Raw genomic sequence first — 15,190 nt, forward strand, 5'->3', positions numbered from 1 at the left:
AACTGAGAGCCAAAAGGAGGACACAGGAAGCCAAAGGAGAGAACAGAGAGTCAAATAAGGGCCTGGGGAGCCGGAGGGGGAAATGGAGAGCCAAAGGAGGGAATGGAGAGCCGGAAGAGGACACGGGGAGCCGGAGGAAGGAACGGAGAGCCAACCGGGGACACAGGGAGCCGGAGGAGAGAGCAGAGAGTCAAATGAGGGTCCAGGGAGCCAGAGGAGGAAATAGAGAGCCGGAGGAGGACACAGGGAGCCGGAGGAGGGAACAGAGAGCCGAAGGATAAAACAGAGAGCCCGAGGACACGGGGAGCCAGAGGAGGGCATGGAGGCCCAGAGATTAGGGAACATTTGATGGGCAGTCAGGGGTGATTGGTGTGGTGGTCTGGGGAGTTACAAGCACAGATCTCCCTGTATAACTTTATTAAAAACTATACAGGGAGATTGGTGCTTGTAACTCTCCTCTGCCACACTGATCATCTGTGGGAGGCTGCCTGGCACCGTCCTGGCCGGGGACAGACTTGGTCTGACAATAGTGTCTTCATTCCGGGGACGTCTGGTCACCCTATTTATAAGATCCCACACCAAAATGGCTGCAGAAGTTACAGCATCCAATCAGACATCTGGTCCCTCAGACACCAGCCCCTTGAGCCACAATAAAATGTCTGCAGTACAGAGGACAGCGTGGTCTGCGGCCGGGCACCTGTTCCCCCTCCCTCCAGTGTTTGCAGCTTTTCCCTGCAGTCAGTCAGCTCCTTCACAGGACACACAGGCTGGTTTCTCACAGGAGCCCGCACTGCTGGTCTAGGATAGGATCACAGCACACGTTCTATTGTAGGCTCCTGGCGAGAGCTTTGTTTGCTTCCATAGTTCGGCCTCTAGTGAGCTGTGTGCTGATTGGTTCAGCTCCGTAACATTCATTGGTGTGGAGCGGAGGCCTCGCCCGGTATGTTTCCCCATTGGTTGTGTGAGTGGGCGTGTGTGGAAAAAGACAGTCCAGTGGAAGTACGGTGTGAGGTGAGTAGGTGTGTATGTAGTCCGTAAAGTGAGCTGCACTGTGAGAGAACGGAGAGTAGGTCGGGGTACTGAGAGACATAAATCTTATTATGAGCGTCCTGAGTGGGCTTATCCTGACACCTCATACATATACATATTATACATGGCTTCAGACAAGGACACAACTAGTCATGTCCGGGGATCCTCCATATGAAGAACATCCACACCCTGATCTCATATTATTATATTATTATAGGTGTCAGGAAGTGATGGCAATCCCATATAATGGGGACACATGTCACATCTCAGCTGCTGACAGATATTGGGGAGTTTAATCACACTTACTGACGCTTTTCTGGAGGTACAATATCCCTACTAAGGATGAGCTCCGGCGTGTTGCACAGTCCACGTGCAGAGCCCGCCAAGAAGTCGGCGCTGCCAGCTGAGCATCAGGACAATGTCTCCCTGCCTGTGATTAGCGCAGCGCGGTGCCGACTTCTTGGCGGGCTCTGCACGTGGACTGTACGAACATGCCGGAGCTCATCCTTAATCCCTACTGACACTTTTCTGGAGGTACAATATCCCTACTGTCACATTTCTGAAGGTACACTATCCCCACTGACAGTTTTCTGGAGGAACAATACCCCTACTGACACTTTTCTGACGGTACAAGATCCCTACTGACACTTTTCTGGAGGTACAATATCCCTACTGACACTTTTTTGGGGGTACAATATCCCTACTGACACTGCTGGAGGTACAATATCCCTACTGACACTTTTCTGGAGGTACAATATCCCTACTGACACTTTTCTGGAGGTACAATATCCCTACTGACACTTTTCTGGAGGTACAATATCCCTACTGACACTTTTCTGGAGGTAAAATATCCCTACTGACACTTTTCTGGAGGTACGATATCCCTACTGACACTGCTGGAGGTACAATATCCCTACTGACACTTTTCTGGAGGTACGATATCCCTACTGACACTTTTCTGGAGGTACGATATCCCTACTGACACTGCTGGAGGTAAAATATCCCTACTGACACTTTTCTGGAGGTACAATATCCCTACTGACACTTTTCTGGAGGTACGATATCCCTACTGACACTTTGCTGGAGGTACAATATCCCTACTGACACTTTTCTGGAGGTAAAATATCCCTACTGACACTTTTCTGGAGGTACAATATCCCTACTGACACTTTTCTGGAGGTACAATATCCCTACTGACACTTTTCTGGAGGTACAATATCCCTACTGACACTTTTCTGGAGGTACGATATCCCTACTGACACTTTTCTGGAGGTACGATATCCCTACTGACACTGCTGGAGGTAAAATATCCCTACTGACACTTTTCTGGAGGTACAATATCCCTACTGACACTTTTCTGGAGGTACGATATCCCTACTGACACTTTGCTGGAGGTACAATATCCCTACTGACACTTTTCTGGAGGTAAAATATCCCTACTGACACTTTTCTGGAGGTACAATATCCCTACTGACACTTTTCTGGAGGTACAATATCCCTACTGACACTTTTCTGGAGGTACAATATCCCTACTGACACTTTTCTGGAGGTACAATATCCTACTGACACTTTTCTGGAGGTCCATAAATCCCCGCCACCCATTCTGGAGTCTTTTCCAACACATGCAGCACATTCAGGGAGTTTATAATGGCACCAATATTAACCACCTCCCATTCAGGCCATTTCTTATACTTCACTCATACAGCTAAAAATCTACTACTTTTTTTGCTAGAAAATTACCCCCAAACATTAATATATATATATATCTACACAGTATATACAGTAATTGTTTTAGCAGAGACCCTATAGAGTAAAATTGTGGGTGTTGCAGTTTTTTATATCACAGTATTTGCGCAAAGGTTTTTCAAACACAATTTTTTGTGGAAAAAAAACGCTTTCCCGAATTAAAAAAACAAAACTAAAGTTACCAATTCTTTTTTTTTATAATGTGAAAGATAATGTTATGCCGAGTAAATAGATACCTAACATGTCACGCTTTAAAAATATGTCTGCCCGTGGAATGGCGGCAAACTACAGTGCTTAAAATTCTCCATAGGCGACAATTTAAACCGTTTACAGATGTGTGTGGGAGTAACGTATGCGTTTACATTTGTGTGTAAGCTAATTTTTTTTTTTTATATTAACTTTATTGCTATCACAAGGGATGAACAACATCCCTTGTGACAGCATGGGCTGTGACAGATCCTCTTTATGGAGAGATTTGGGGTCTATTAGACCCCAAATCTCTCCTCTGGCCTCACATGTAGCCGATCAGTCCGATCTGTGATGCTTTCCTGGCCGCTGGAGGCAAGGTAAACAAAGGGGTGGAACAGGAAGTGACAAGCTACTGGTCGCTCCCAGTTTCCGTGGTTACAGAGAGGAACAATGCCAGTTCCTCTCTCTCTGTACAGGGCAGCCAGCCACCAGTTGCATTGCTCCAGGCCTCCGTGATGGGACCAGAGAGCCCAGGGGAGGCAGCAGTGGGGGGTGGGACCCCTCTCCACCCCCTGCAAACGTGATTGAATGGCTAATCAGCCAATTGGATCACTTCTGCATGAGAGAAAATCGCTGGCTGAAAAGAATGATAACGGGACAATGCTTGTAGGGGCAGGAATCATCCCGGTATAACCACTTCCCATCCAAGGATGTACAGGTACGTACTTTAGGTGGGAAGTGGTTAAAATGCACCAAATTCAGGAATAATTGCCTCCACTTTGTAGATAATAAAAGTGAAGGTACTGTTTGTTAAAGCGGGGGTTCACCCTTAGAGGGCACTTTTTCCCCTTAGATGTATGCTCGTTTTCTCTAGGGGAATCGGCTATTTGTTTTAAAATATGTGCAGTACTTACCCGTTTACGAGATGCATCTTCTCCGCCGCTTCCGGGTATGGGCTGCGGGAATGGGCGTTCCTTCTTGATTGACAGGCTTCCGAGAGGCTTCCGACGGTCGCATTCATCGCGTCACGATTTTCCGAAAGAAGCCGAACGTCGGTGCGCAGGCGCAGTATAGAGCCGCACCGACGTTCGGCTTCTTTCAGCTACTCGTGACGCGATGGATGCGACCGTCGGAAGCCTCTCGGAAGACTGTCAATCAAGAAGGAACGCCCGCTCCCGAAGACCCATACCCGGAAGCGACGGAGAAGATGCATCTCGAAAACGGGTAAGTACTGCTCATATTTTAATACAAATAGCCGATTCCCCTAGACCGAACGAGCAGGAAGCTAAGGGGAGAAAAAAAAAAATTTAACAAATGGGTGAACTCCCGCTTTAAGAACACTATTGGCTTCACACCCGACTGCCTCCTAGAGTGACACTGCAGTGGATGGAGGATCTACAGACACTAGTTCCCCGTCAGGTCCACTCTGTCCTTATGATGGGCAGCAGGCACTGTGCAGATTCTATAGTCAATAACAGGCTAACTATTGGCTAAGGCTGCATTCACACCTGAGCGTTTTGTCGCCTGAAGCGCAACGCCCCAAAACGCTAGAGGGGAAAAAATACATTATTCTCTATGGAGATGGTTCACATCTCCACTACAAAACGCCTGACGCCGAACGCCTGAAGCCCAAACAAGTTCTGGACCCTTTTTTGTCGCTCGAATTGAGCGTATTAGGGCGTTTTACATTGGTGACCCCAGACCTGTACAAAATTGCGGTAAATCGCGGTAAAAACGCAGCGTTTTGCGCCGCAAATCGCGGTAAAAAACGCCGCAAAATGCTACGCTCAGGTGTGAATGCAGCCTAAGGATCTGCCCACTGCCTGCTATTAATCACAAGGGGAGTAGACCTGATGGGGAACTAGTGTCTGTGAATCCCCCAGCCATATACAAAACTTGTTACTGCTGATCTGTCTTTGTAATAGCTGCAGGAGCAGGATTAGGCACTTGAAGACTAAGACCCCTTTCATACTGAGGAGTTTTTCAGGCTGTACAGCGCTAAAAATAGCGCTGCTATACCGCCTGAAAAACTCCTGCACTGCGTACTCAATATGAAAGCCCGAGGCGATGCGCTGGCAGGAGACAAAAAAATCTCCTGCCAGCAGCATCTTTGAAACGGTGAGAGGAGCGGCATGTATACCGCTCCTTCACCGATCCTTCCCATTTAAAACTATGGGAAACCGCGGCAATACCGCCCGCAATGCGCCTCTGCAGAGGCGCATTGCGGGCGGTATTAACCCTTTATCGGCCGCTAGCGACAAATCGACGGTATAGCACACTGTACAGGGACCGCCCTGTCTTTTCTCCGCTCTCCCCTATGGGGGATCGGATGAACACGGACCGTGTGTCCGTGTTCATCCGATCCGCAGACGGAAGAAAAAATAGGGTTTTCTTCCATCCGCAAAATCGGATCTTTGCGGAGGCGGGTGATTACCCGCAATCACATAGGGACCAATGTATGTCCCGTTTTCATCCGCAAACGGATGGATGAAAATGCGGACATACGGTCCGCACATGTGAAAGGGGCCTAATAGTCACGTGTCAGGTATTTATTTGGAGGGATTTTGCACTTAAAGCGGTGGTTCCCCCTTAAAAACAACTTTTTTTTTTTCACGATTTTTTTTCACGATTGGCGAAAGGAGCCGAACGGCGATGTGCATGCGCAGTATAGCGCCGACTCGCCGTTCGGCTCCTTTCGCCAACCGTGACGCGGCTTACGCGACAGGGGAGAGCTCGTTTTTGGGCAAAACGTCAATCAACAGCATGTGAGGAACGCCCACTCCCGCGGGACTCGCAACCCGGATGCACAGGTGAAGATGCTGTATCAAGGTATGTACAGCAGCAAAAAAATAATAAGAGCCTTAATTCGATTGTAATGTGGGGGGGCAGTGGAATAAAAAAAAAGTTGTTTTTAAGGGGGAACCACCGCTTTAAGTGCATTCAAAACGCCAATTCGACAGTTTTGAATACAGATTATTATTTTTTTTAAATCTGGCGCCTTTACGCCTCCAGTAAGTGAAGTGACATAACTTCCGGGTTTCTATATCTGAGACCCGATTGAAGCTGATTCCAGCTTTGTTCAGGTTTCTGGCCAGCCAACGAACGTGCCAGCTGATCACTTGGGCCTCCCGATGGGACAGGAGAGCCCGGACAGAGCGACACGTTTGTAGACGTTAGAACTTTTGCGCAAACCAATCAATATACGCTTATTGACATATATATTTTTTTCTTTTTTTTTTTTTACCAAAAACATGTCGAAAAATACATATCGCCCTAAACTGAGGAAATTATTATTTTTTTTTTTAAATGGGATATTTACTATAGCAAAAAGTAAAAGGTAATGGGGGTTATTTGCGAAAGGCAAATCCACTGCAAAGTGGATTTGCCTTTTGTAAATAATCCCCATTGTGTTTTTTTAAATATTGTCACAGTTTTTTTTGTTTATAGCGCAAATAATAAAAACCACAGATGTGATCAAATACCACCAAAAGCAGGCTCTATTTATGGGAAAAAAAGGACATCAATTTTGTTTGGGTGCAACATTGTCAGTTAAAGCGACGCAGTGCCGGTTCGCTAAAAATGGCCTAATATGGTTAAAGGTGTTGTAAAGGATTTTTTTCCCCCCTAAATAGCTTAATTTACAGAGGCTTTCTCCCTGATGTGGAGAAAGCCTCTTGAGGGGGGAGGGGGCGAGCAGGCAAGTCAGGACACTCTCTACTTTGCAGATAGATAAAGGAACTGTGTATTAGTGGGCGTCCTGACTCTCCTGCTCGCCCCCTCCCCCCTCAAGAGGTTTCCTCCACACCAGGGAGAAAGCCTTGCATGTATGTGTGTAGTTACAGACAGAAGAAAAGGAAGTGAGGATTTCTCAGAAGAAATAAGGACATTTAAAAGCAAAATTGAAGGATGAGGTAAGTGAAGGAGGACTGCACTAAGGTAAAGGAAGCTATTTAGGGAAAAAAATGTTTTCCTTTACAACCCCTTTAATATTTTCAAACACAATTAAGGTTTCCTATTTAGAATAATAAGCTGTCATGTTAGTAAAACAGCGATATCAGAAGCGATTAAATCATACAGTTTGTAGTGAACATAGATTTGCAAAACAATGGGCTAAAGGAATATTCCTGAACTTTGTTTTATCTCATGGCTACTGTAAAATTGTGTGAATGCATCAATGCAGTGTATGTTATCTCAGCTTGCGGAGCTTGAATTCATTGAATGAATGTAAATATTATGTTATAATATATATATATTGCAGAATATACAGCCTCACGCTACATAACTAAGCTCCATTTCATGCTGAATAAACTAATAGCCAGATTCAGCAAGACTGGCATAACTTTGAGGCGGTGTAGCGTATCGCATTTACGCTACACCGCCGTAAGTCAGAGAGGCAAGTGCTGTATTCACAAAGCACTTGCCTCCTAAGTTACGGCGGCGTAGCGTAAATGGGCCGGCCTAAGCGTGCCTAATTCAAATGTGGAACAGGGGGGCGTGTTTTATGTAAATGACTGGTGACCCGACTTGATTGACGTTTTTTTACGAACGGCGCATGCGCCGTTCGTGAAAGAATCCCAGTGCGCATGCGTCGGATAGAATGCCTAATATACGTCGAACACTGCCTACGACGTGACGTAACTTACGCACAGCCCTATTCGCGTACGACTTACGCAAACAACGTAAAAAGATAGGCCTGTTCCGACGTCCATACCTTGCATGGGCTGCGCCACCTAGGGAGCAGCTTTATTTTTACGCCGGCGTATCTCTTCTGTAAACGGCATAACTAATTGCGACAGGCGTACGTAAGTTCGTGAATCGGCGTATCTTGCTCATTTGCATATTTGATGCAGAAAACAACGGAAGCGCCACCTAGCGGCCAGCCTAAATTTGCACCCTAAGATACGACGGCGTAGGAGACTTACGCCGCTCGTATCTTAGCCTAATTTAAGCGTATCTGGTTTCCAGAATACGCTTACATTTACGACGGCGTAGATTCAGAGTTACGACGGCGTATCTACTGATACGCCGGCGTAACCCTACGTGAATCTAGCTATAAATGATTAATGTATCTTAAAGTGGTTGTAAACCCACATTTTTGACTTTTGCCTACAGGTAAGCCTATAATAAGGCTTACCTGTAGGTATAAAGAATATCTCTTAAACCTGTATATCATCGCCGCTCCAGCCAATCACAGCGCTGGAGCGGCGATACCTGGAAGACACGCCGAGTCAAGATGACATCTCGCGTGGACCAGGTAAGTTCCTCTCACCTCGTTCCGAGGTAAGTATTTCATAATGAGCTAATATGCGGTGCATACTAGCTCATTATGGCTTTTGCCTTTCAGGTGAAAAAAAAAAAAAAAAAAAAAATTAATCGCGGGTTTACAACCGCTTTAAATAGAAAACTATCTTTAGATAGATTTTTACTTCAAAAGCATTTTAATAAAATAAATTTGATAAAAATAAAAAAATAAATCGATTTAAATAAAAATAATCAGATTATTTTTTGGGGGTGGATCTATAGCCGCTTAAGGACCGGCGCACGACTTTTTACGTTGACAGAATGGCACAGCTGTACAGGTATGTCCCCTTTTAATTTGCCGCAGTGTGGTCGCGAGCTCCGTGACTGTGTCCATGAGGCCCGTGGACTCGATGTCCGCCGGTGTCCCGCGATCGGGTCACAGAGCTGAAGAACAGGGAGATGTCAGTGTAAACACAACATCTCTCCGTTCTTCCTAGTGACATGTCACTGATCGCCTGCCATCGGGAACTGCGATCAGTGATGTGTCACTCATAGCCACGCCCCCTAACAGTTAGAATCACTCCTTAGGACACACTTAACCCCTTCAGCACCCCCTACAGGTTAACCCCTTCACTTCCAGTGTCATTTTTACAGTACTCGGTGCATTTTTATAGCACTGATCGCTGTATAAATGACAATGGTGTCAAAAGTGTTCGATGTGTCCGCCATAATGTCGCAGTCACGATAAAAATCGATGATGGCCGCCATTACTAGTAAAAAAAAAAATTATTAATAAAAATGCCACAAAACTATCCCCTATTTTGTAGCCTCTATAACTTTTGTACAAACCAATCAATAAACGCTTATTTGAATTTTTTTTTTTACCAAAAATATGTAGAATAATATGTATCGGCCTAAACTGAGGACATTTTATATATATATATATATATAATATATATACACATTTTGGGCATATTTATTATAGCAACAGCTCTATTTTTGTTTATAGCGCAAAAAAAAAAAACACAGAAGTGATCAAATACCACCAAAAGAAAGCTCTATTTGTGGGGGGAAAAAGGACGTCAATTTTGTTTGGGAGCCACGTCGCACGACCGCGCAATTGTTAGTTAAAGCGACACAGTGCTGAATCTCAAAAAGTGGCCTGGTCTTTTGCAAGCCAAATACTCCGGGGCTGAAGTGGTTAACCACTTCCATACTGGACCAATTCTGGCACTCCTCTCCTACATGTAAAAATCATCATTTTTTCGCTGGAAAATTACTCTGTTTTTTTTAGCAGACATCCTAGGGAATAAAATGGCAGTCATTGCAAATTTTTATCTCGCTTGGTATTTGCACAAGAATTTTTCAAACGCCTTTTTCTGGGAGATAAAAAAGTTTCACAAATTAAAAAATAAAACAGTAAAGTTAGCCCAATTTTTTGTATAATGTGAAAGATGACGTTACACCGAGTAAAAAGATATCCAACATGTCACGCTTTAAAATTGCTCACACTCATGGAATGGCGTCAAGCTTTGGTTTTTAAAAATCACCATAGGCGACGCTTTAATTTTTTTTTACAGGTTAGCGCTTTTTAGAGTGTAGTCTAGTGCTAGAATTGTTGCTCGCGCTCTAACGCACAGGGCGATAACTCGCATGTGTAGTTTGAACGGCATTTACATATGTGGGCGGGACTTGCGTGTGTTCGCTTCTGAGCGCGAGCTGACGGGAGACAGGGGCTTTTTTTTTTTACTTTAATTTAAAAAAAAATACACTTTCTTTTACATTTTTTTATTTATTTTTTAAACATACCTTGTAATAGGAATCTATCGTGACAGGTCCTCTTTATAGAGAGAGTTGGGGGTCAATAAGACCTCACCTCTATCTACTCCAGGCTGGAAAGCATGAGATTGAGAAAAAAAATATTCACCGATCTCATGCTGACAGCCGCGACTTTGTTTACATCCGTGGCCCGGACGTGACCTCATAACATCGGGCCCGGGCCTCTGACGGTCATAGATACTGGTAAATCTCTATGATCATCATCCGGCAAAGGCGATTCTTTCTCTGGGTCCCCGATGGCGCGGGAGAGCTCTGAGAAGCACTGGATGGCGGTAGGAGGGGGGTGTTCCGCTTCCATCGCCTGTAAGAACGATCAAGCGGCGGAACTGCCGCTATGATCATTCTTATCGTGCACAGAATCAACACCAGAAAATAATGATATCTGAATGATACCTGTAGCTGCAGGCAGAGGCGGCTCTCTAATTAGGCAAATTAGGCGGTCGCCTAAGGCCTCGCGCTCACAGGGGCCCCGCCTAATTTGCTTAATTAAAGAGCTGCCTCTACTGACAGCCGGGATCTCCTTCCCTGCCCCCGCCATCAGCACAGTGGTGAGTCCGCTCGCTGCTACATGGAGAGATAGCGTGTTGTTTTCAAGATGATCGGAGCTCACGTACAGCTCCGGATCTCAGTCAGAGCCAGCGCTCCGCCTCTCAACTCCGCCCCCCAAGTTCGGCTCTCACACCTTGCTTGCAGCGGTACCCGATTCCTGCCGATAAGGTAATGTGAGCTAAGTGGGGTCTCTGGGGGTACTCTAATGTAAGAGGCATCATTCTGCTCCCCCTGTACTGTGCCCACTCTTCCTCCCCCTGTGCTGTGCCCTCCTGCTCCCTCCTTTACTGTACTGTCTTGCCATGTGCCCACTTACCCTCCCCCTACTGTACCCTCCTTCCCCGGTACTGTGCCCACTTACCCATCCCCCATACTGTACTCTCCTGCCCCGGTACTGTGCCCACTTACCCTCCTCCTGTTCTGCACCCCCTGCCCCGATACTGTGCCCACTTACCTCCGTGCTCCCCTTCTCCCTGCTTTACTGTACCCTCCTGCCCCCTGTACTGTGCCCACTTACCCTCCCCCCAAGTGCTGTGCCCTCCTACTCCCCCGTACAAAATCTTCTGCCCCCCCCCTGTACTGTACTGTGCCCACTTACCCCCTGTGCTCTACCCTCCTGCCCCGTACCCACTTACCCTCCCTCTGTGCTGTGCCCACCTGCTCCCTCCTTTACTATATCCTCCTGCCCCTGTACTGTGCCCACTTACCCCCCCCCTGTGCTTTCCCCTTCTGCTCTCCCCTGTACTGTACCCTCCTGCACTGTGCCCACTTACCCTCCCCCTGTGCTGTGCCCTCCTGCTCCCTCATTTACTGTACCCTCCTGTCCCCTGTACTGTACCCACTTACCCCCATCCTGCTCCCTCCTTTACTGTACCCTTCTGTCCCCTGTACTGTGCCCACCTACCCCCCTGTGCTCTCCTGCACCCTGCTTTACTGCACCCCCTGTCCCCTGTACTGTGCCCACTTACCCTCCCTGTGCTTTGCCCTCCTGCTCACCCTGTACTGTACCCTCCTACCCCCTGTTCTGTGCCAACTTACCCTCCCCCTGTGCTGTACCCTCCTGCCTGCTGCACTGTGCCCACTTACGCTTCCCCTGTGCTGTGCCCTCCTGCTCCCTCCTTTACTGTACCCTCCTGCCCACTTACCCTCCCCATGCTGTGCCATCCTGCTCCCCCTGTACTGTACCCTCCTACCGCCTGTACTGTACCCTCCTCTCTCCTTTAATGTACACTCCTGCCCCCTGTACTGTGCCCTCCTGCTCCCCCTGTGCTGTGCCCTCCTGCTCCCCCTGTACTGTACCCTCCTGCTCCCCCTGTACTGTGCCCATTTACCCTCCCCCTGTGCTGTGCCCTCCTGCTCGACCCTGTGCTGTGCCCACTTCCCCTTTCCCCTGTTCTGTGCCCTCCTGCTCCCACCTTTATTGTACCCTCCTGTCCCCTGTGCTGTGCCCACTTACCCCCCCCCCCCCGTGCTGTGCCCTCCTGCTCCCTCCTTTATTTACCCTCCTGCCCCCTGTACTGTGCCCACTTGCCCTCCCCCTGTGCTTTGCCCTCCCTTACTGTACCATCCTGCCCCCTGTACTGTGCCCACTTACCCTCCCTGTGCTGTGCCCTCCTGCTCCCCTGTACTGTACCCTCCTGCTTCCTCTACTGTGCCCACTTACCCTCCCCCTGTGCTTTGCCCTCCTTCTCCCCCTGTACTGTACCCTCCTGCCACCTGTTCTGTTCCCACTTACCCTCCTCCTGTGCCCTTCTGCTCCCCCCTGTACTGTGCCCACTTACCCCCCCCTGTGCTTTGCCCTTCTGCCCCCCCTGTACTGTACCCTCCTGCCACCTGTTCTATGCCCGCTTACCCTCCCTCTGTGCTGTGCCTTCCTGCTCCCCCTGTACTGTACCCTCCTGCCCCCTGTACTGTGCCCACTTACCCTCCCCCTGTGCTGTGCCCTCCTGCTCCCCATGTACTGTACACGCCTACTCCCTGTACAGTGTCCACTTACCCTCCCCACCTTGTGTTGTGCCCTCCTGCTCCCTCCTTTACTGTACCCTTCTGCCCCTGTACTGTGCCCACTTACCCTCCCCATGCTGTGCCCTCCTGCTCCCCCTGTACTGTACCCTCCTACCCCTTGTACTGTGCCATCCTCTCTCCTTTAATGTACACTCCTGCCCCCTGTACTGTGCCCACTTACCTTCCCCCGTGCTGTGCCTCCTGCTCCCCTGTACTGTGCCCACTTACCCTCCCCCTGTGCTTTGCCCTCCTTCTCCCTCTGTACTGTACCCTCCTGCCACCTGTTCTGTTCCCACTTCCCCTTCCCCTGTGCTGTGCCCTCCTGCTCTCCTGTACTGTAACATCCTGCCCCCTGTACTGTGCCCACTTACCCTCCCCCTGTGCTTTGCCCTCCTGCTCCCCCTGTACTGTACCCTCCTACCCCCTGTACTGTGCCCTCCTCTCTCCTTTAATGTACACTCCTGCCCCCTGTAGTGTGCCCACTTACCCTCCCCCCATGCTGTGCCCTCCTGCTCCCCTGTACTGTAACCCCCTGTACTGTGCCCACTTACCCTCCCCCTGTGCTTTGCCCTCCTGCTCCCTCCTTTAATGTATGCTCCTGCCCCCTGTAGTGTGCCCACTTACCCTCCCCCCGTGCTGTGCCCTCCTGCTCCCCAGTACTGTAACCTCCTGCCCCCTGTACTGTTCCCACTTACCCTCCCCCTGTGCTTTGCCCTCCTGCTCCCTCCTTTAATGTATGCTCCTGCCCCCTGTAGTGTGCCCACTTTCCCTCCCCCCGTGCTGTGCCCTCCTGCTCCCCAGTACTGTAACCTCCTGCCCCCTGTACTGTGCCCACTTACCATCCCCCTGTGCTTTGCCCTCCTGCTCCCTCCTTTAATGTATGCTCCTGCCCCCTGTAGTGTGCCCATTTACCCTCCGCCTGTACTGTATCCTCCTTATACAGTAAATTGTTATCGCTTGAATTATTTTTCCCATCAGTGGGGCCTCATGGCTAAGTTTTGCCTAAGGCCTCACAAAGCCTAGAGCCGCCTCTGGCTGCAGGCATCATTCAGATATCCCCTTGAAAGTCAAGGACGTCATATGACAGCGTGCGGTAGGGAAGTGGGTAAAAAAAAATCATTGATTTATATCCACCCTGGTTGGTCTCCATTTTTAGGCACTGCTGAGGTTGTAGAGGTCAATTTGCCCCCTGCTCAAGAAAGCACATGTACAGGCCTGTCTGAAGTTTGTAATGAACATCTGAATGATTCAGAGGAGAACTGGGTGAAAGTGTTGTGGTCAGATGAGACCAAAATCGAGAGCTCATTGGTATCAACTTAACTCGCTGTGTTTGGAGGAGGAGGAATGCTGCCTATAACCCCAAGGACACCATCCTCACCGATAAACATGGAGGTGGAAATATTATGCTTTGGGGGTGTTTTTCTGCTAAGGGGACAGGACAACTTCATTGCATCAAAGGGACGATGGACGGGGCCGTGTACCATCAAATCTTGGGGGAGAACCTCCTTCCCTCAGCCAGGGCATTGAAAATGGGTTGTGGATTCCAGCATGACAATGACCCAAAACACATGGCCAAGGCAACAAAGGAGTGTCTCAAGAAGCAGCACATTAAGGTCCTGGAGTGTCCTGAGAAGAAGCACATTAAAGCGGAGTTCCACCCACTTTTGAGAGGTGGTCTTAAACGAAAGACCACCTTTCCACCCCTTGTTTTTGAATATATATATAAAAAAAATTCTTCTTCTATAGTACCTTTTTTATGAAGTACAGCCTGTACTTCCTATCCATCCGGTCCGCGGCGCAGGACGTCCTTTCCTTTTGTGCTGCGAGCCCCCCTGCTGTCTTCTGGGACCCGTGTGTGTCCCAGAAGACAGCTGGCCATTCACAAAGCGCTGCGCAACTCGCACATGCACAGTAGGAAACGGGCAGTGAAGCCGCAAAGCTCCACTGCCAGTTTTCCTTAGTTAGAATGGCGGCACCTGCACCCGATCCGATGGACGGGGCGACATCGCAGGCTCCCTGGACAGGTAAGTGTCCTTATTAAAATCCACTTCAGCCAGGGAAAATGTTCCCCCTTAATGACCAAGCCATTTTTTGCAAAATGGCACTGGATCGCTTTAACAATTGCGTGCCCGTGCGACGCTGTACCCAAACTAAATTTACATCCTTTTTTTTCCCCCCACAAATAGAGCTTTCTTTTGGTGGTATTTGATCACCTCTGTGGTTTTTATTTTTTGCGCTATAAACAAAAAAAGGCCAACAATTTTGAAAAAATATATATTTGTAACTTTTTTGCTATAATAAATATGGAAAAAAAAATGAATTTATTCATCCGTTTAGACCAGTGCTTCTCAATTATTTTCTGTCATGCCCCCCCTAGGAAGAAGAAAACATTTCGCGCCCCCCCGCGCGACTGTAAATAGTATCATTTGACTATAAAATTGTTATAAGTACACCTCTGCATAACACTGTATCCACATATCCCCCCACACAGTATTGCCCTTCTTCACATATCCCCCCACACACAGTATTGCCCTTCTTCACATATCCCCCCCACACAGTATTGCCCCATCACATATCCCCCCCACACAGTATT

The 15,190-nt window shown here is 48.3% G+C and overlaps 1 protein-coding gene across 1 annotated transcript in view; it reads left to right on the forward strand.

Annotated features, from left to right (window-relative positions):
• The first annotated feature begins 773 nt into the window (after positions 1-773).
• Positions 774-15,190, forward strand: part of SLC25A19 (solute carrier family 25 member 19) — a 40,659-nt gene continuing 26,242 nt past the window's right edge. Inside the window, exon 1 of the mRNA XM_040331810.1 lies at positions 774-1,011. The gene's annotated coding sequence lies outside the window, so the exon portion shown is untranslated. The remainder of the gene's footprint in view (positions 1,012-15,190) is intronic.

The sequence above is a fragment of the Rana temporaria genome, chromosome 12, assembly GCF_905171775.1.
Source record: "Rana temporaria chromosome 12, aRanTem1.1, whole genome shotgun sequence".
Lineage (NCBI taxonomy): Eukaryota > Metazoa > Chordata > Amphibia > Anura > Ranidae > Rana > Rana temporaria.